General features: G+C 38.6%; 1 pseudogene; it reads left to right on the top strand.

Annotated features, from left to right (window-relative positions):
- Window positions 1-20,044, top strand: part of LOC129512858 (glyceraldehyde-3-phosphate dehydrogenase-like) — a 29,129-nt pseudogene extending 9,085 nt beyond the window's left edge.
- Window positions 20,045-21,361: the final 1,317 nt, after the last annotated feature.

Here is a 21,361-nt window from a genome sequence, read left to right as displayed (position 1 = left end):
TTTTTGCAGAGTTCCAGTTAGATACCACTATTCTTCAGAGCAAAAAGGAAATGCACACAGATGGAAGGTCTCCTCAGAGCAGGCTGGGGGGTCAGGTGGACAGGGCATGGGTGCTGCACACCAACAGAAAGGCTTAGAGAAGAGATTCACCAGCTGCACCAGCCTGGAGAGCAGTGGAATCCAGACTGAGGGGTGGGGAGAGGGTGACAGACAGAGAAGTTACCTGCTTTCAGTATTTGCTGTGTTTTAGTACCTGCTGCAGTGTTTGAAAAGTGAGAAGAGCAGGGAAGCACCTGCCAAAGTGATTGTGTGAGATGAAAGGACAGTGAAAAGGGAGGGGGTGTAGACCTCTCACGTGTCCCAACAATAGCAACAGCAAAGAGGCTATCAGGAGGACAGGTGACCCTGAGGAGTGCAGGGGGTGGCGGGGGGGGGGTGGTCTGGTGTTACACCTATTAGTGTACTAGATCTGGTGGAGTATTGCTGCAGCAGATGCCCCAGTCCTGACCATCACTTTCAGCCTCAGGGCGCTCAACCGCTTCCAGCCTGGTCGCTCCCAGCCACAGCCTGGCCAAGATCGAGCGCAGCCTGGCTAGCAGCCGTTTCCCCCTGGACCAGTCCAAAAGCCAGCTCGATTCGGACTTACACACCCCTGGGCAGGGTGATCCTCCCTCCCCGCCCAGGGACAATATTTTGCTCCAGGCTGAGGGGATCCTGCAGACCCACCGAGCTGTGCTGGAAATGAAGGTGAACCACAAGGGCTATAATTATACTTTTTTTCTCATCTGTCACGGAGATCCATCAGTCTGAGAAATGCACTGGATGATCATATTTCAGTACTAAAGGATCTCAGCCAGGGTGCGTGACAACAGCCAAGGTACAAGTGAGGTAGCCCAGCTCTAAAAGAAATACAAGCTCCTCCTGCATGCTTCTGCCAATTAAAGAGGCAGCATTTCATTTCTTATCCTAAACAAGCAAAGAAAATGCAGACATCTCATCCTCATAAGCTAATGCTTCTTTCATCGAGGGAGATGTTATGGGCAATTTGGGTGGGGAAGGAAAACATTAAGTAAATGTATAATTATATATTTATTAAGGATTAATTTGTGACTAGAAACTAAATAGTGAGCCTTTAGCATTGCTAAGAACTTCATCTCCATTGCCAGGTGAAATAACTACATTTCTGCCAGCACGTTAGCTTGAATTTGATATTTGAGTGTCTGTTCCCTTGCATGCCTGTGTGACCATCAGTAATAAGTTGACTGAAATTCCATGAGTTTGCATATGGGAGTCTAACAACTGTATATATTTGTGTTGTATACAAAAATATGATACTGTAAACATAAATGAAAATCATTATGTATCACTAAATGATAAACTAGAGGAAGAGGTGAAACCTTTTCTGTAAATTACTATTTATCAAATGCTTTAGGCTTTATAGGTCATACTGTCTTTGTTGTATATTCTCTTTTATCTTGTTTTTTCTTTTTATTGTTTTTAACAATCCTTTAAAAATTAGAAAAAATTGTTCAAAGTCCAAACCAAAAGATGACAAGAGTCAAGTTTCCTGGTAAGGAGGTAAATGCATTAAGCAAATTTGGTTTCACTGCAAATAGCATTTAAGTTCAATGTCATTATTAAATAACAGAGTTTGGTTTTTGTTTTTTTTTTTCAAAGCACATTTTTACATTAGAGTTTCAAAATTATTCTGTAGTTGGAAATCAAGTCCCTTCAAAATGCCATTTATTAACCACAGACAAATACCTAGATAGGGTCCCGTGGATTATATGATTTCCTTAAATGGATACAAATGAACTGTTATATAGGCTCTTCTACAATAGTGACATAAATTTAGACCATGAATGTGGATGTCAAACAAATTTGAAAAGCTTTTTCTGTTTTGCATCCCTCCTATTTATGCATCTCAAAATTGACTTCTCTTGTTTTGACTCTGTCATCATTACATTTTTCCAATAAATATAATTCCTCCAAATAAAGAAAGATCATTAAGTAGAAATAAACAAAATAGTTTTATTTTCCTTAAATTTATATTTAATTTGGTAATTATAACTACTTTAAATAAATGATCTCTATATATTTATTATTCCATATTAATTTTGAGTTTTATTTTTTCTTTTTTTTAATAAATTTATTTTTTATTGGTGTTCAATTTGTCAACATACAGATTAACACCCAGTGCTCATCCCGTCACGTGCCCACCTCAGTGTCCGCCACCCAGTCACCCCCACCCCCCGCCAACCTCCCCTTCCACCACCCCAGTTCATTACCCAGAGTTAGGAGTCTTTCATGTTCTGTTTCCCTTTCTGATATTTCCCACTTATTTTTTCTTCTTTCTCCTTTATTCCCTTTCACTATTTTTTATATTCCCCAAATGAATGAGACCATATAATGTTTGTCCTTCTCTGACTGACTTATTTCACTCAGCATAATACCCTCCAGTTCCATCCACGTTGAAGCAAATGGTGGGTATTGGTCGTTTCTAATGGCTGAGTAATATCCCATTGTATACATAGACCACATCTTCTTTACCCATTCATCTTTCTATGGACACCGAGGCTCCTTACACAGTTTGGCTATTGTGGACATTGCTGCTATAAACATTGGGATGCAGGTGTCCCGGCATTTCATTGCATCTGTATATTTGGGGTAAACCCAGCAGTGCAATTGCTGGGTCAGGGCAGATCTATTTTTAACTCTTTGAGGAACCTCCACACAGTTTTCCAGAGTGGCTGCACCAGTTCACATTCCCACCAACAGTGTAAGAGGGTTCCCTTTTCTCCACATCCTCTCCAACATTTGTGGTTTCCTGCCTTGTTAATTTTCCCCATTCTCACTGGTGTGAGGTGGTATCTCATTGTGGTTTTGATTTGTATTTCCCTGATGGCAAGTGATGCAGAGCATTTTCTCATGTGCATGTTGGCCATGTCTATGTCTTCCTCTGTGAGATTTCTGTTCGTGTCTTTTGCCCATTTCATGATTGGATTGTTTGTTTCTTTGCTGTTGAGTTTAATAAGTTCTTTATAGATTTTGGAAACTAGCCCTTTATCTGATATGTTATTTGCAAATATCTTCTCCCATTCTGTAGGTTGTCTTTGAGTTTTGTTGACTGTATCCTTTGCTGTGCAAAAGCTTCTTATCTTGATGAAATCCCAATAGTTCATTTTTGCTTTTGTTTCTTTTGCCTTCGCGGATGTATCTTGCAAGAAGTTACTGTGGCCAAGTTCAAAAAGGGTGATGCCTGTGTTCTCCTCTAGGATTTTGATGGAATCTTGTCTCACATTTAGAACTTTAATCCATTTTGAGTTTATCTTTGTGTATGGTGCAAGAGAGTGGTCAAGTTTCATTCTACTGCATGTGGATGTCCAATTTTCCCAGCACCATTTATTGAAGAGACTGTCTTTCTTCCAGTGGATCATCTTTCCTCCTTTATCGAATATTAGTTGAGCATAAGTTGAGGGTCCACTTCTGGGTTCTCTAGTCTGTTCCATTGATCTATGTGTCTGTTTTTGTGCCAGTACCACACTGTCTTGATGACCACAGCTTTGTAGTACAACCTGAAATCGCATTGTGATGCCCCCAGCTATGGTTTTGTTTTTTAAAATTCCCCTGGCTATTTGGGGTCTTTTCTGATTCCATACAAATCTTAAAATAATTTGTTCCAACTCTCTGAAGAAAGGCTGTGGTATTTTGATAGGGATTGCATTAAATGTGTAAATTGCCCTGGGTAACATTGACATTTTCACAATATTAATTCTGCCAATCCATGAGCATGGAATATTTTTCCATCTCTTTGTGTCTTCCTCAATTTCTTTCAGAAGTGTTCTGTAGTTTTGAGGGTATAGATCCTTTACCTCTTTGGTTAGGCTTATTCCTAGGTATCTTATGTTTTTGGGTGCAATTGTAAATGGGATTGACTCCTTAATTTCTCTTTCTTCAGTCTCATGGTTAGTGTATAGAAATGCCACTGACTTCTGGGCATTGATTTTGTATCCTGCCACACTGCCAAATTGCTGTATGAGTTCTAGCAATTTTGGCTGGAGTCTTTAGGGTTTTCTATGTAGAGTATCATGTCATCGGTGTAGGGGGAGAATTTGACTTCTTCTTGCCAATTTGAATGCCTTTTATTTTTGTTGTTGTTGTTGTTGTTGTCTGATTGCTGAGGCTAGGACTTCTAGTACTATGTTGAATAGCAGTGGTGAGATTGGACATCGCTGTCTTGTTCCTGATCTTAGGGGAAAGGCTCCCAGTGCTTCCCCATTGAGAATGATATTTGCTGTGGGCTTTTCGTAGATGGCTTTTAAGATGTTGAGGAATGTTCCCTCTCTCCCTACACTCTGAAGAGTTTTGATCAGGAATGGATGTTGTATTTTGTCAAATGCTTTCTCTGCATCTATTGAGAGGATCATATGGTTCTTGTTTTTTCTCTTGCTGATATGATGAATCACGTTGATTGTTTTATGAGTGTTGAACCAGCTTTGCATCTCGGGGATAAATCCTACTTGGTTATGGTGAATAATCTTCTTAATGTGTTGTTGTATCCTATTGGCTAGTATCTTGTTGAGAATTTTTGCATCCATGTTCATCAGGGATATTGGACTATATTTCTCCTTTTTGGTGGGGTCTTTGTCTGGTTTTGGAATTAAGGTGATGCTGGCCTCATAGAACGAGTTTGGAAGTACTCCATCTCTTTCTATCTTTCCAAACAGCTTTAGTAGAATAGGTATGGTTTCTTCTTTAAACGTTTGATAGAATTCCCCTGGGAAGCCATCTGGCCCTGGACTCTTGTGTCTTGGGAGGTTTTTGATGACTGCTTCAATTTCGTCTCTGGTTACTGGCCTGTAAAGGTTTTCTATTTCTTCCTGTTCCAGTTTTGGTATTTTGTGGCTTTCCAGGAATGCGTCCACTTCTTCTAGATTGCCTAATTTAGTGGTGTTTAGCTGTTCGTAATATGTTTTTAAAATCGTTTGTATTTCCTTGGTGTTGGTAGTGATCTCTCCTTTCTCATTCATGATTTTATTAATTTGAGTCTTCTCTCTCTTCTTTTTAATAAGGTTGGCTAGTGGTTTATCTATCTTATTAATTCAAAGAACCAACTCCTGGTTTTGTTGATCTGTTCCGCAGTTTCTGGTCTCGATTTCTTTGAGTTCTGCTCGAATCTTTATTAACTCTCTTCTTCTGCTGAGTGTAGGATCTATTTGCTGTTTTTTCTCTAGCTCCTTTAGGTGTAAGGTTAGCTTTTGTATTTGAGTTCTTTCCAGTTTTTGGATGGATACTTATATTGCGATGTATTTCCTCCTTAGGACAGCTTTTGCTGCATCCCAAAGATTTTGAACGGTTGTATCTTCATTCTCATTAGTTTCCATGAATCTTTTTAATTCTTCCTTAATTTCCTGGTTTATCCTTTCATCTTTTAGCAGGATGGTTCTTAACTTCCATGTGTTTGAAGTCCTTCCAAACTTCTTGTTGTGATTGAGTTCTAATTTCAAGGCATTATGGTCTAAGAATATGCAGGGGACGATCCCAATCTTTTGGTATCAGTTCAGACCCCATTTGTGACCCAGTATGTGGTCTATTCTGGAGAAAGTCCCATATGCACTTGAGAAGAATGTGTATTCAGTTGTGTTTGGACGTAAAGTTCTGTAGATATCTGTGAAATCCATCTGGTCCAGTGTATCATTTAAAGCTCTTGTTTCTTTGGAGATGTTGTGCTTAGAATACCTATCGAGTGTAGAAAGCACTAGATTGAAGTCACCAAGTATAAGTGTATTATTATCTAAATATGTCTTAACTTTGATTATTAATTGATTGATATATTTGGCAGCTCCCACATTAGGGGCATATATATTGATGATTGTTAAGCCCAATTTGAGGGAGTTTTAGATAATCTTTCATTCTGGAGACTCTTCACCAACATAGGTCCTTCATTCAAATAATACTTAATTTTATAAATTTTTTAATTTCTGCTTTTAGACTTTATATGTACCCATACTTCTCCAATCTTGCATAAAAGCCATTAAAATGTTTGTTGATATATAGCTTTTCTTTCCTTAAGACTTAATGGTAACAGTGTATTTCCCCTCTTCCATAAAGTTAGACACAGTCAGGTGATTTGTTTTGGCCAAGAAATATGTCTGTAGAATTGCTTTAACCATAGTTTTCTTCCTTCTGCTTGAAATAGTTCTCCCCAACCCCTAAGTAGTGAAATTAAAGACCTTGAGAGTGGAATAAACAGCATATTCAATGGACATATGGAAAACCAGTGGGACTGAAGCAAAGTTATCAAAGGGGCAGTGAAAAGAATAAGATCAGTGAGGCATGAGGTGAGGTAGGCAGGGTCCAAATCCTTTGGTTCTTGCTGGCTCTAGGATTATATTAGGAATATATTTTAAGTGTGCTAGAGGTATTTCAAGTGTTATAAGCAAAGGATCAATATGCTCTGTTTGATACATTTTAAATACTACTTTACTCTGTGGAGATTGAAATGTAAGGGACAATTGTGGTAACAGAAAATTGTAAATGAAAGCTACTTATTAATGCAATCAAGAGCTAATGGTGACTATAGCTATGGTATTAGCAGTGGAGATGGTTGTAAGTGATAATGTTTGAAATATTTTTAACATTGGAGTAGACAAGACTTATAGAGTAGACAGGTGTATGGTAAAATGTAGTATAGAAAAAAGACAAAAATGATGGTACTATTTGTTCAAAATACAAATAGACTTTGCAAGACCACATCACTTGTTTTGATCAAGTTGTTTGATATATTTATTCAATATTTAAAAGTTATTACTGAGGCAATTGGCCGTGAGTGTGGAGCTCAGGAAAGAATCTAGGCATAGGAATGGAAAAATGCCCATGATCATCATATCAGTGGAACAGGATAAGCTCAGGTAGGCAGAGAATGTAGGTAAAGACGAGAAGAAGAAAACAAGAAAAATGTAGAACATAGATCTAGAAGGAAGGATTTATCATCAAATATCAGTGATGGTGACACAGAACATTAGGTTTTTAGCTAATCAAAGTAGATCTTATTAAGGCTTCCTATGTCTCTGTAGTCATTTCTTGTAATACCCTAACTCCATCTACATAGAAGTCATGCATGAGTCCCCAGTTGCTTCTTCAGGTTTCCTATAAAATACCAATATTTTTAGAATGCATAACTCTCATTTCTCTTTTTTTAAATAGAAGAAATTTAGGGAGGATGTGAAAATGTTGCTCATCTCCCTTGAACACTTGTTTTTACATTTATTTTCACTAGTAGACCAAAGATGGGGAGAGCTTTGAGGACATGGCCAATAAACTATGCACATGTGTAACACTCTCCACATGACACAGAGCGAAAAAAAAATTAAGCATTGTATAGAAGGAACCACGGACATCTTAAATGTAAAAGATTTTTGTGCTGCACAACACCTTCAGCCTTGCCAACAAAGCCAAGTATCATGATAGGACATATTGTGTAGGGACATCCAAAATAGAAGCTTGATTAAAAAAGAAGGAAAACACACACACACACACACACACACACACACACACAAATAAATGGGTTCTAAAGTCAGACTTTCCATTCTTCTTGTTTTCTAATCAGATATAATCCTCACTCAAAGACTATAGAAACATCAAAACTAAACACCCTAAAAGAAAAAACAAACAGCACAGGCTTGCTTAAAATTAAAAAAAAATACTTTTATATCCTAAAGTATAAGACAAATACAAAACAAGGATAAAATACAGGAATCAATAATTGACAATAGAGATATAAGTGGCCTAAAAACACATGAAATGTTCTTACTATCACTAATAGTCAATAAATGCAGGATAAAATAGCATGATTCTCTTACTATCACTCATGCTAAGATTTACTTGGTAACAGAAGAACACAGAAACATTAAAGATTTAAGCAAAATGGAATTTTTTTTATTTGCTCTATAAAGGCCAGGATGCAGAAGTATGCAGTCCAGGACCAGTGGAATAATTTTACTCAGTGAGGACACCTGAAGTTCTAACTCATGCCAGCTCACTGTGCTTCTATTGCCAAGAAATAGCTTTCCTCCTCAGAATGAGGAGCAGCAGCATATTCCAGACAGTAGGATAGTGGAAGGATGAAAAAAAGTCATACATCCCAGTTATTTGTACTAATCATTACACTTGTGTATAAGTAAAATATTCTTCTTTGTACAATATCTGTCTTGTGTCAAATATATAATTCAAGTATATAATTTGTATATATGAAGATTAAATTAGCTAATGCATATAGCACTTCTATAATAATGCTTGGCATAATACAGTAATTGCTATTCTTATCTCATATTACTATTTTATCCCATTCTACTTCAGTTACAAGACATTCTTTTTCAAAGTTCTAAAGAGCAAATAGTTATTTTGGAATTAACCATAAACTAATAACGTAGAGTTAGAATAATCCAGGTTGAAATTGCTGATATACATTTCTTATAGAGGTAAGAGTTAGAAATTATTACAGTATATCATTTATTTTAGGCATGATTAGGGTCTAAGATTGACTTAGCCCTTAATACTTTGCCACAACCACCCCAATTATGTAATTATGAGGTAATTATGTACACATAATTTTGATTATACTATGTGTATACTGGAAACCACAAAACTGAAAAATTACAAAATCACACATAAAAACAACAGTACAACACTGAAGTATCTTGATAGAAAAACGGATGGTGGCTTCATTTTTATTGATTACCGATTATATACCCAGCAACTTATCAGAAGGATCAAATTTAATTGCAACACCAGAAAAGTAGACTTAGTTCTCCTCATTATATAAATGTTGAAAACTAAAGCTCGTGGCTTTAGTTGTGTACTAAGTGAAATTATCAAATTTTTCTTAAAAACATAAACAATTTGAAGAAAAAGATGATTACAGGCCTATAAGAAAAATTGTGGGTTTGGTTCCAAATCACCTCAATAAAGCAAAACATCACAATGAAACATGTCAAATACATTTTTTTTTTGTTTCCCAGTGCATATACAAGTTCTGTTTGTGGTATACAGTAGTTGATTAAGTGTGCAATAGCATTATGTCTAAAAAAACCAATTATATATCTTAATTAAAAAATACTTTATTGCTAAAAATGCTGATCATTCTCAGCTTTCAGCAAGTCATAATCTTTTTGCTGGTGGATGGTGTTGCCTAGAAGCTGATGGCTGCTGATTGATCAGGGTGGTGGTTGCTGAAGATTGAGGAGGCTGTGGAAACTTCTTAAAATAAGACAGCAATGAAATTTGACAAATCAATTTTACAAACTATGTCTCTACTGTATATGATGTTGTTTGATAGCATTTTACTCAAGTAGAACTTCTTTAAAAAATTTTTCAACATCAGGGCAGCCTGGGTGGCTCAGTGGTTTAGCGCTACCTTCAGCCCAGAGCCTGATCCCGGAGTCCTGGGATCAAGTCCCACATTGGGCTCCCTGCATGGAGCCTGCCTCTCCCTCTGCCTGTGCCTCTGTCTCTCTGTCTCTCTGTCTCTCTCTCTGTGTCTCTCATGAATAAATAAATAAAATCTCAAAAAAAAATTTTTTCAACATCATTCAAACTTGAATTTCTTTCAGTCTCCTCAGCTTTATCAAGTGCATTTACATAATATTCTAAATCCTTTTTTGTCATTTCAACAATCATAATATCTTCACCAGGTGTAGATTTCATCCAAGAAAACACTTTTTGCTTCATCCATAAGAAGCAACTCCTCATCCACTCAAGTTTTATCATAAGATTGCACAATTCAGGCTCCACTTTTAATTATTTTCTTACTGTTTCCACCCCATCCGCAGTTACTTCCTGCACTGAAGTCTTGAACTCTTCAAAGTTTAGTTGGACTCAACTTCTTCCAAACTCCTGTTAATGTTGATATTTTGACTTCTTCCCATCAATCATGAATATTGTAATGGCATTTAGAATGATGAATCCATTCCAGAAGATTTTAAATTTACTTTGGCCAGGTCCATCAGTGGCATCACTATTTGTAGGAGCCTTACAAAATGCATTTCTTAAATAATAAGACTTGAAAATTTAAATTACCATTTTTTTCATAGGACGCAAAATGGATGTTGTGTTAGCAGGCATCAAAACAATATTAAGCTGGTGGTACATCTCCATCAGAGATCTTAGGTGCATTGTCAATGCACATTAATATTTTGACAGTAATCTTAATTTTTTTTTGGAGTAACAGTCTCAACAGCAGGCTTAAAATATTCAGTAAGCTATATTGAAAACAGATGTGCTGTCATCCAGGCTTTGTTGTTCCTTTGATAGAACATAGGTAGAGTAGGTTTAACATAATCCTTAAGGGCCTGAGGATTTTAATAATGGTAAAATAGCATTGGCTTCAACTAAAAATCACCAGCTCCATTAGTCCTAATAAGAGAGTCAGCCTATCTTTCAAAGCTTTGAAGCTGGACACCGACTTTTCCTCTATCTGTGAAGATCCTGGATGGTATCTTCTTCCCATAGAAGGCTGTTTCATCTACAGTGAAAATCTGATGTTTAGTGTAGCCACATTCATTAATTCTCCTTAGCTAGATCTTCTGGGTGGCTTGCTGCAGCTTCTACATCAACACTTGCTGCTTCACCTTGCCCTCTTATGTTATGGAGATGACCTCTTTCCTTAAACCTTATGAACCAACCTCTACTAGATTCAAGCATTTCTTCTCTGACTTCCTCACTTCCTTCAGCCTTCATAGAATTGAAGAGAATTAGAGTCTTCTCTGGATTAGGCTTTGGTTTATGGGAATGTGGCTGGCTTTATCTTCTCTTCAGACTGTTGAAACTTTCTCGATATATGCAATAAAGCTGTTTCACTTCCTTACCATTCATGTGTTCAAGAAGCAGCACTTTTAATTTCCTTTAAGAACTGGTCCATTGACTTCACAACTCAGCTAACTGGTACAAAAAGTCTAGCTTTCAGCCTCTCTAAACTTTTGATATGCCTTCCTCACTAAGTGTAGTCATTTCTAGCCTTTGATTTAAAATGAGAGAGTGCAACTCTTTCTTTCACTTGAAAACTTAAAAGCCATTGTATGGTTATTAATTGACCTAATTTTAATATTGTTGTGTCTCAGGGAATAGGGAGGCCTGGGGGTGGTGGGAAGAGAGAGAGATAGGGAAATAGAGTGTCAGTGGAGGAGTCAGAACACATATATTTATCTGTTAAGTTTTCCATCTTACATGGCTGGGATTCATGGTGCCACAAAACAATTACAATAGTAACATCAAAAGCCACTGATCACAGATCACCATAACAAAATAATAATGAAAATTTTGAAATATTCCAAAAATTACCACACTGTGACAGAGACATGAAGTGAGAAAATACTATTGGAAAAATGGCACCTATGGAATTGTTCAACACAAGTTTATCATTAAATGTGACATATTCATAAAGAAAATCTACAAAGCACAAAAAGAAAGAGAAGGAGCAGGAGAAGAAACAAAGTATACTTATATATCACAAGGGGAATATAAAATAATATTCTTTATGATGTTTATACATAGAAAAAAATATTCCTAGGGAGACTTAAGTACACATATGTAATAAACAACAGTCATATCTGATTATCAAAGGCTTGTGTATATGACATTCACAAAATAAATAACAGTCCAAGAAATCTCCTGGTTTACTAGGAGCAGATTTATTGCAGTGGTAAACTAAGTAAAGCATTTTCTTCACTTATCAATAACTACTTAGGACAGAACTTGTAGCTTTTAATATAGTAAATCCCTGAAGGAATAAAATTTAAAGCTATAAATATTTATTTAGCTCTCCTCCATTGCCTCTTCTATGAGGTGACTTTATCAGGCAACATAAACTGATATTCCCCAAAACAACAACAAAAAATAGTGGGCTGGGGGTGGAAAAACTATAGGTTTTTGGATCTGATAATGTATTTGTAATCAAGAAGAAATATATATATGTCAGACGTTAAGGAAAGTTCATTTGCGACTAGAGATTAGTTTTAAACCTTTTTTCACTATTTCACACTCCAGCTAAAGCAGCCTATAAGAAAAGTAATACACCATTTGAACATTTTTATCATTTTCATCTGGATATTCTAGTTTGTATTCCCATGTAGGAAAGTGCAACCTAAAGATAATCTATAACAGACAGATGTGTCAAAACTTTAAAAAAATCAAGCCATAATTTATCTGTAATATACAAATTTTAAGTATTTCATTCTATGAAATTTGACAATTATAAATACCTTTGTAATAATCCCCATAAAAGGATAAAAAACATTTCCATCTTACCAGGGAGTCCCTGGTATACCTTTCCAGTCAAAACCCTTGTACTCCAGAGGCAAACATTAGATTTTCCTATTCTTGAAATTATCATATACAATTATACAATAGGTAATATTAACTGGATTCTTTCTTTCCACATAACATTTCTCAGCTCTACTAATTTTTTTCATCTATCAGTAATCTTTAATTATTTACTAAGATTACATATAAGGTACATTAAATAAAATATTATGTATTTTTTAATCCATTCATATTTTGATGGATTTGTTTTTCTAGTTTAGGACTATCATGATAAGGTTGCCATGAACATTATTGTACATGTCATTTCTCTTGGGTAAACACCTAGAAGTGAATTGCCAGGTCATGAGATGGTTGAATGTTGAATTTTCATAAGAAAATAGTAAAATTTCGGAGGAGGGGCAAGATGGCGTAAGAGCAGGGTCCCCAAGTCACCTGTCCCCACCAAATTACCTAGATAACCTTCAAACCATCCTGAAAATCTACGAATTCGGCCTGAGATGTAAAGAGAGACCAGCTGGAATGCTACAGTGAGAAGAGTCCGCGCTTCTATCAAGGTAGGAAGACGGGGAAAAAGAAATAAAGAAACAAAAGGCCTCCGAGGGGGAGGGGCCCGCGAGGAGCCGGGCTGAGGCCGGAGCGAGTGTCCCCAGGACAGGAGAGCCCCGTCCCGGAGGAGCAGGAGCTGCACCAACCTTCCCGGGCGGGCGGAAAGGGGCTCGCAGGGAGCTGGAGCAGGACCCAGGAGGGCGGGGATGCCCTCGGGCTCCCGGGGACACTAACAGACACCTGCGCCCCGGGAGAGTGCTCCGAGCTCCCTAAGGGCTGCAGCGCGCACGGCGGGACCGACCGGAGCAGCTCGGAGGGGCTCGGGAGCGGCTCCAGGGACGGGGCTGCGGGGCGGGAGCGCGAATCCAACAGCGCAGGCCCCGGAGCACAGGGCGCCGGGACACAGCCCAGGATCCGGCCTCCCCCGGGACAGGCAGAGGCCGGGAAGGCCCAGGACAGCGAGGACGCTCCTGCCCAGCTGAGAAGATCAGCGGCCCCGCCCCGGAGCCTCCAGGCCCTGCGGACGGAGAGCCCCGTAGTTCCTGCGGAGGCTGAATCCAGGCTTCCAGAGTTGCCATAGCAACTGCGGCTGTTCCTCCTGGGGTCCCACGGGGTAAACAACCCCCGCTGAGCCCTGCAGCAGGCAGGGGCAGAGCAGCTCCCCCAAGTGCTAACACCTGAAAATCAGCACAGCAGGCCCCTCCCCCAGAAGACCAGCTGGACGGACCAGTGATACTCCCCCGTGTTCCAATACAACTTGTTTTTGGCCACTCTGCACTGAGCAAAATGACTAGAAGGAAAACCTCACCTCAAAAGAAAGAATCAGAAACAACCCTCTCTCCCACAGAGTTACAAAATCTGGATTCCAATTCAATGTCACAAAGCCAATTCAGAAGCACTATTCTACAGCTACTGGTGGCTCTAGAAAAAAGCATTAAGGACTCACGAGACTTCACGACTGCAGAATTTAGATCCAATCAGGCAGAAATTAAAAATCAATTGAATGAGATGCAATCCAAACTAGAAGTCCTAACGACGAGGGTTAACGAGGTGGAAGAACGAGTGAGTGACATAGAAGACAAGTTAATGGCAAAGAGGGAAACAGAGGAAAAAAGAGACAAACAATTAAGGGACCATGAAGACAGATTAAGGCAAATAAATGACAGTCTAAGGAAGAAAAACCTACGTTTAATTGGGGTTCCCGAGGGCGCCGAAAGGGACAGAGGGCCAGAATATGTATTTGAACAAATCCTAGCTGAAACCTTTCCCAATCTGGGAAGGGAAACAGGCATTCAGATCCAGGGAATAGAGAGATCCCCCCCTAAAATCAATAAAAACCGTTCAACACCTCGACATCTAATAGTGAAGCTTGCAAATTCCAAAGATAAAGAGAAGATCCTTAAAGCAGCAAGAGACAAGAAGTCCCTGACTTTCATGGGGAGGAATATTAGGGTAACAGCAGACCTCTCCACAGAGACCTGGCAGGCCAGAAAGGGCTGGCAGGATATATTCAGGGTCCTAAATGAGAAGAACATGCAACCAAGAATACTTTATCCAGCAAGGCTCTCATTCAAAATGGAAGGAGAGATAAAGAGCTTCCAAGACAGGCAGGAACTGAAAGAATATGTGACCTCCAAACCAGCTCTGCAAGAAATTTTAAGGGGGACTCTTAAAATTCCCCTTTAAGAAGAAGTTCAGTGGAACAATCCACAAAAACAATGACTAAATTGACACTAAACTCATATCTGTCAATAGTAACTCTGAACGTAAACGGGCTCAATGACCCCATCAAAAGGCGCAGGGTTTCAGACTGGATAAAAAAGCAGGACCCATCTATTTGCTGTCTACAAGAGACTCATTTTAGACAGAAGGACACCTACAACCTGAAAATAAAAGGTTGTAGAACCATTTACCATTCAAATGGTTCTCAAAAGAAAGCAGGGGTAGCCATCCTTATATCAGATAAACTAAAATTTACCCCGAAGACAGTAGTGAGAGATGAAGAGGGACACTATCTCATGCTTAAAGGATCTATCCAACAAGAGGACTTAACAATCCTCAATATATATGCCCCGAATGTGGGAGCTGCCAAATACTTAAACCAATTATTAACCAAAGTGAAGAAATACTTAGATAATAATACACTTATACTTGGTGACTTCAATCTAGCTCTTTCTACCCTCGATAGGTCTTCTAAGAACAACATCTCCAAAGAAACGAGAGCTTTAAATGATACACTGGACCAGATGGATTTCACAGATATCTACAGAACTTTACATCCAAACTCAACTGAATACACATTCTTCTCAAGTGCACATGGAACTTTCTCCAGAATAGACCACATACTGGGTCACAAATGGGGTCTGAACCGATACCAAAAGATTGGGATCGTCCCCTGCATATTCTCAGACCATAACGCCTTGAAATTAGAACTCAATCACAACAAGAAGTTTGGAAGGACATCAAACACGTGGAGGTTAAGGACCATCCTGCTAAAAGATAAAAGGGTCAACCAGGAAATTAAGGAAGAATTAAAAAGATTCATGGAAACTAATGAGAATGAAGATACAACCATTCAAAATCTTTGGGATGCAGCAAAAGCAGTCCTGAGGGGGAAATACATCGCAATACAAGCATCCATTCAAAAACTGGAAAGAACTCAAATACAAAAGCTAACCTTACACATAAAGGAGCTAGAAAAAAAAACAGGAAATGGACCCGAAGCCCAGCAGAAGAAGAGAGTTAATTAAAATTCGAGCAGAACTCAACGAAATTGAGACCAGAAGAACTGTGGAACAGATCAATAGAACCAGGAGTTGGTTCTCTGAAAGAATTAATAGGATAGATAAACCATTAGCCAACCTTATTAAAAAGAAGAGAGAGAAGACTCAAATTAATAAAATCATGAATGAGAAAGGAGAGATCACTACCAACACCAAGGAAATACAAAAGATTTTAAAAACATATTATGAACAGCTCTACGCCAATAAATTAGGCAATCTAGAGGAAATGGACGCATTCCTGGAAAGCCACAAACTACCAAAACTGGAGCAGGAAGAAATAGAAAACCTGAACAGGCCAATAACCAGGGAGGAAATTGAAGAAGTCTTCAAAAACCTCCCAAGACACAAGAGTCCAGGGCCAGATGGCTTCCCAGGGGAATTCTATCAAACGTTTAAAGAAGAAATAATACCTATTCTACTAAAGCTGTTTGGAAAGATAGAAAGAGATGGAGTACTTCCAAATTCATTCTATGAGGCCAGCATCACCTTAATTCCAAAACCAGACAAAGACCCCACCAAAAAGGAGAATTACAGACCAATATCCCTGATGAACATGGATGCAAAAATTCTCAACAAGATACTAGCCAATAGGATCCAACAACACATTAAGAAAATTATTCACCAAAAAAAAAAAAAAGAAAATTATTCACCATGACCGAGTAGGATTTATCCCTGGGACACAAGGCTGGTTCAACACTCGTAAAACATTCAATATGATTCATCATATCAGCAAGAGAAAAACCAAAAACCATATGATCCTCTCATTAGATGCAGAGAAAGCATTTGACAAAATACAGCATCCATTCCTGATCAAAACTCTTCAGAGTGTAGGGATAGAGGCAATTTTCCTCAACATCTTAAAAGCCATCTACGAAAAGCCCACAGCAAATATCATTCTCAATGGGGAAGCACTGGGAGCCTTTCCCCTAAGATCAGGAACAAGACAGGGATGTCCACTCTCACCACTGCTAGTCAACATAGTACTGGAAGTCCTAGCCTCAGCAATCAGACAACAAAAAGACATTAAAGGCATTCGAATCAGCAAAGAAGAAGTCAAACTCTCCCTCTTCGCTGATGACATGATACTCTACATAGAAAACCCAAAAGCCTCCACCCCAAGATTACTAGAACTCATATAGCAATTTGGTAGCATGGCAGGATACAAAATCAATGCCCAGAAGTCAGTGGCATTTCTATACACTAACAATGAGACTGAAGAAAGAGAAATTAAGGAGTCAATCCCATTTACAATTGCACCCAAAAGCATAAGATACCTAGGAATAAACCTAACCAAAGAGGTAAAGGATTTATACCCTAAAAACTACAGAACACTTCTGAAAGGAATTGAGGAAGACACAAAGAGATGGAAAAATATTCCATGCTCATAGATTGGAAGACTTAATATTGTGAAAATGTCAATGTTACCCAGGGCAATTTACACATTTAATGCAATCCCTATCAAAATACCATGGACTTTCTTCAGAGAGTTGGAACAAATTATTTTAAGATTTGTGTGGAATCAGAAAAGACCCCGAATAGCCAGGGGAATTTTAAAAAAGAAAACCATATCTGGGGGCATCACAATGCCAGATTTCAGGTTGTACTACAAAGCTGTGGTCATCAAGACAGTGTGGTACTGGCACAAAAACAGACACATAGATCAATGGAATAGAATAGAGAACCCAGAAGTGGACCCTGAACTTTATGGTCAACTAATATATGATAAAGGAGGAAAGACGATCCACTGGAAGAAAGACAGTCTCTTCAATAAATGGTGCTGGGAAAATTGGACATCCACATACAGAAGTATGAAACTGGACCACTCTCTTGCACCATACACAAAGATAAACTCAAAATAGATGAAAGATCTAAATGTGAGACAAGATTCCATCAAAATCCCAGAGGAGAACTCAGGCAACACCCTTTTTGAACTTGGCCACAGTAACCGGAGAAGGACAAACAGTGTATGTTCTCATTCATTTGGGGAATATGAATAATAGTGAAAGGGAATATAAGGGAAGGGAGAAGAAATGTGTGAGAAATATCAGAAAGGGAGACAGAACATAAAGACTTCTAACTCTGGGAAATGAACTAGGGGTGGTGGAGGGGGAGGAGGGCGGGGGGTGGGGGTGAATGGGTGACGGGCACTGAGGGGGACACTTGACGGGATGAGCACTGGGTGTTTTCTGTATGTTGGTAAATTGAACACCAAGAAAAATTAATTTATAAAAAAATAAAAAAATAAAAAAAAGAAAATAGTAAAATTTCCAAATAAGCCATTTTAAACTGTCAGGATAAAATAGTAAGTTATAATTAGCTAATACCCTCATCAACATCTAGTATTTTGGGATATTTTGATATTATTTTTGAGGTATTTTGTTCATTCTGATAGTTCTAAATTGTGTCTCATATGGATTTTATTTTTATTTCATTGATGATTAAAGATGTTGTACACTTTTTCAGGTACTTGGTGGCCATTCACCTATTTTCCTTTGAGAACTGCTCATGTATTTGACCTATTTTTCTTTAATTGAGTTTTATATCTCATTTTCACTATTAAGTTATACATTCTTGCTCAACATACTTGACTTTTTTCATGTTCCAGAAAACTCCATTTACAAAAATATGTTGCAGACTGAACCTGGCCCATAAACTGAGTTTTCCAACCCATAATAAAACATAATAATGATCAAATCACTTCTGAAACATTCACTCCCAAAATACTTGTAGATATTCTAGAAGGCTTTGTTCATGTCTTCTGGAATTAAAATTCTCGTTTTGTTCCCCTCAGTTGCTTGGCAATTCCATCTCTCTGTGCCTGGCTCAAGGTCATCATAGTTAGGCTCATGAACCAGAAGATATTTTGTTTTTCTCCATTTGAGTGATCTTTGGTTCAAGTTTGCTGCCCACTCTAACAAATGATTTTTCAGTTTGTAGTTTGTTCCTTGATAGATAAGCTATGATCTCTGAAAACCCATTAACACATTAATGAGTCAGAAAATTTTTTAATACTGTGCCTGGGGATAATGGTTTACTTTAATTCAGTCCTCTACTTTAATTGTCAGGGTTGGTACCAACCTGGTGATGAGGCATTCAATAAAGTCCAATATATTTACTTCAACCTTCACCATTGTGTTTTGGGATACAGCTGACCCTGCACTAGAAGATGCAGCTATCTGTCCAATAGGGAGGAAGAGAGCCTAGTAGAACCTAGATTTAATCAGGCTATTTGGCTGATTTTAACTTTGGCAAAGTGGATATTCTCACCCTCAATGACCCTTTCATTGACCTCTACTGCATGATTCACATGTTTCAGTATGATTCCACCTATGACAAATTCCACATCACAGTCAAGACTGAGAATGGGAAATGTGTCATCGATGGAAAGTCCATCTCCATCTTCCAGGAACAAGATTCTGCCAACCTCAAATGGTGTCTTGCTGGAGCTGAGTATGTTGTGGACTCCATTGGGGTCTTCACCACCATGGAGAAGGCTGGGGCTCACTTGAAAGGAAGGTCCAAGAGTATCATCATCTCTGCCCCTTCTACTAATGTCCCCACCTTTGTGATCAGTGTGAATCATGAGAAGCTTGACAACTCCCTCAAGATTGTCCACAATGCCTCCTGCACCACTAATTATTTGGGCCCTCTGGCCAAGGTCATCCCTGACAACTTCAGCAATGTGGAGGAACTCAGGACTATAGTCCATGCCATCGCTATCACCTAGAAGATCGTGGACAACCTTTCTGGGAATCTATAGTGTGATGGCTGAGGGGCTGCCCAGAACATTATCCTTGCCTCTACTAGTGTTACCAAGTCTGTAGGCAATGTTATCCCTGAGCTGAATGGGAAGCTCACTGGCATGGCCTTTGGTGTCCTCACCCCCAACATGTCAGTCATGGATCTAACCGACCTCCTGGATAAAGCTGCCAAATACAATGAAATCAAGAAGATGGTGAAGCAGGCATTGGAGAGAACTCTCAAGGGCATCCTGGGCTACACTGAGGACCAGGTTGTCTCCTGCAAATTTAACAGTGATACCCACCTTCCAGCTTTGATGCTGGAGCTGGCATTGCTCTCATTCTGTCAAGCTTAATTCCTGGTATAATGACCATTTTGTCAAGCTTAATTCTTAGTATGATAATGAATTTAGCTATAGCAACCAGGTGGTAGACTTTGTGGTTCACATGGTATCCAAGGAGAAAGAGGCCCCTGGAGCACCAGCCCCAGGAAAAGGAAGAGAGAGGCCCTCAGATGCTGGGGAGTCCTTGCCCCAACTCATCCTCCAGCACTTTGAGAATCTCTGGACCTTCACAGTTTCCATCCCCCGAAGAAGGGGAGGGGTTTGGGGAGCCCTACATTGTCATGTACCACCAATAAAGTGTACTGTACCCTAACAAACAAACAAAATCTAGGTTCTACTATTTACTAGTCTTGTGACCTTGGGCTAGTTACTTAACCTCTCTATGCCTATACTTGACATATCCTTGATTATCAAACATATATATATATATTAGCCAGTTTGTGGGTTACTAATTCATTTTCATTACATTTTTTAAAAAGAATAAATTTTTTTAAAGATTTTATTTATTTATGAGAGACACACAGAGAGAGAGGCCGAGGCACAGAGGGAGAAGCAGGCTTCATGCAGGGAACCCAATGTGGGACTTGATCCCAGGCCTCCAGGATCATGCCCTGGGCTGAAGGCAGCACTAAACTGCTGAGCCACCTGGGCTGCCCTAAAAGAATAAATTTTTAATTTGTATGGAGTCCAATTTATTCTTATCTATTTTATTTATTTCTTTAATACTACCTGTTTTGACATAGTCTTTTATTAAACTTGGCTACCTGCCAAGGTCACAATTAAAATTTCCTGTTTCTTCTAAAAACTTTATAATTTTTACTTTGAGATACAAGCCTATGAGTAATCTCAAAATATCTTTCATATACAGAGTTAAATAGAATCATCATTTTTCATTTGGATATCCAGTTATTTTACCATCTCTGCTTAAAACAGCGTTTATTTGATAAGTTAACCTTGTATAAAATATGCTGAATCAAGACTTCCAGTCCCCAGTTCTACATGTAAGTAGCTTGGAAATTGTCATCCCATCCAGACAACAAGTGAAAAACTTAACAGATGAAAAAATCAACAGCTCTTCTTGGGTCCCCAAAAGAGTGGAAGACATAGGGCAAATAGTAGCTTCCCAAATTGGAGAGGCAGGCAAAAACAGTGAGTCATGACCACACAGAACAGAAAGTAACAAGTTAAAACCTTCTGTTATAGTGTCCAGTTGAGAAAATCAGAACTGTAACTGAAAAATTGCCACAGGCTCATTATAGAGAAACCTGAAAGTTAAAAACTCCAGAAGGACTCAATACATGAGATTTAACTCCAAGAGATTGACCAGATCCCTAAAGTAAATTTGAGAGAAAGATCTCCTTTGGTTTCTGGCACGAGGAGAGGAAAAGGAACCCTTTTGAAATATGCTAGAGCACTCTTATTCTTAACAATCCTGCCTCCAAGGGAAACTAGTTAACCAGAACCTAAACTGCTGAAGTATTATGACAGAGTAAGTGACTGGGGGAAAAGAAATACTCAATTCTAGCTAGTTCTAGACTAACTGTCCCAAATAAAGAAGGAGGGAAAAAAATAGAAACACTTGTGAAGTCCAGGCACAGTTCACTAAAAGACTCAGACCTAAGGATAGAAC

The sequence above is a fragment of the Nyctereutes procyonoides genome, unplaced genomic scaffold, assembly GCF_905146905.1.
Source record: "Nyctereutes procyonoides isolate TBG_1078 unplaced genomic scaffold, NYPRO_anot_genome, whole genome shotgun sequence".
In the NCBI taxonomy this organism is placed as follows: domain Eukaryota; kingdom Metazoa; phylum Chordata; class Mammalia; order Carnivora; family Canidae; genus Nyctereutes; species Nyctereutes procyonoides.
This window is presented reverse-complemented; position numbering and strand designations above follow the sequence as displayed.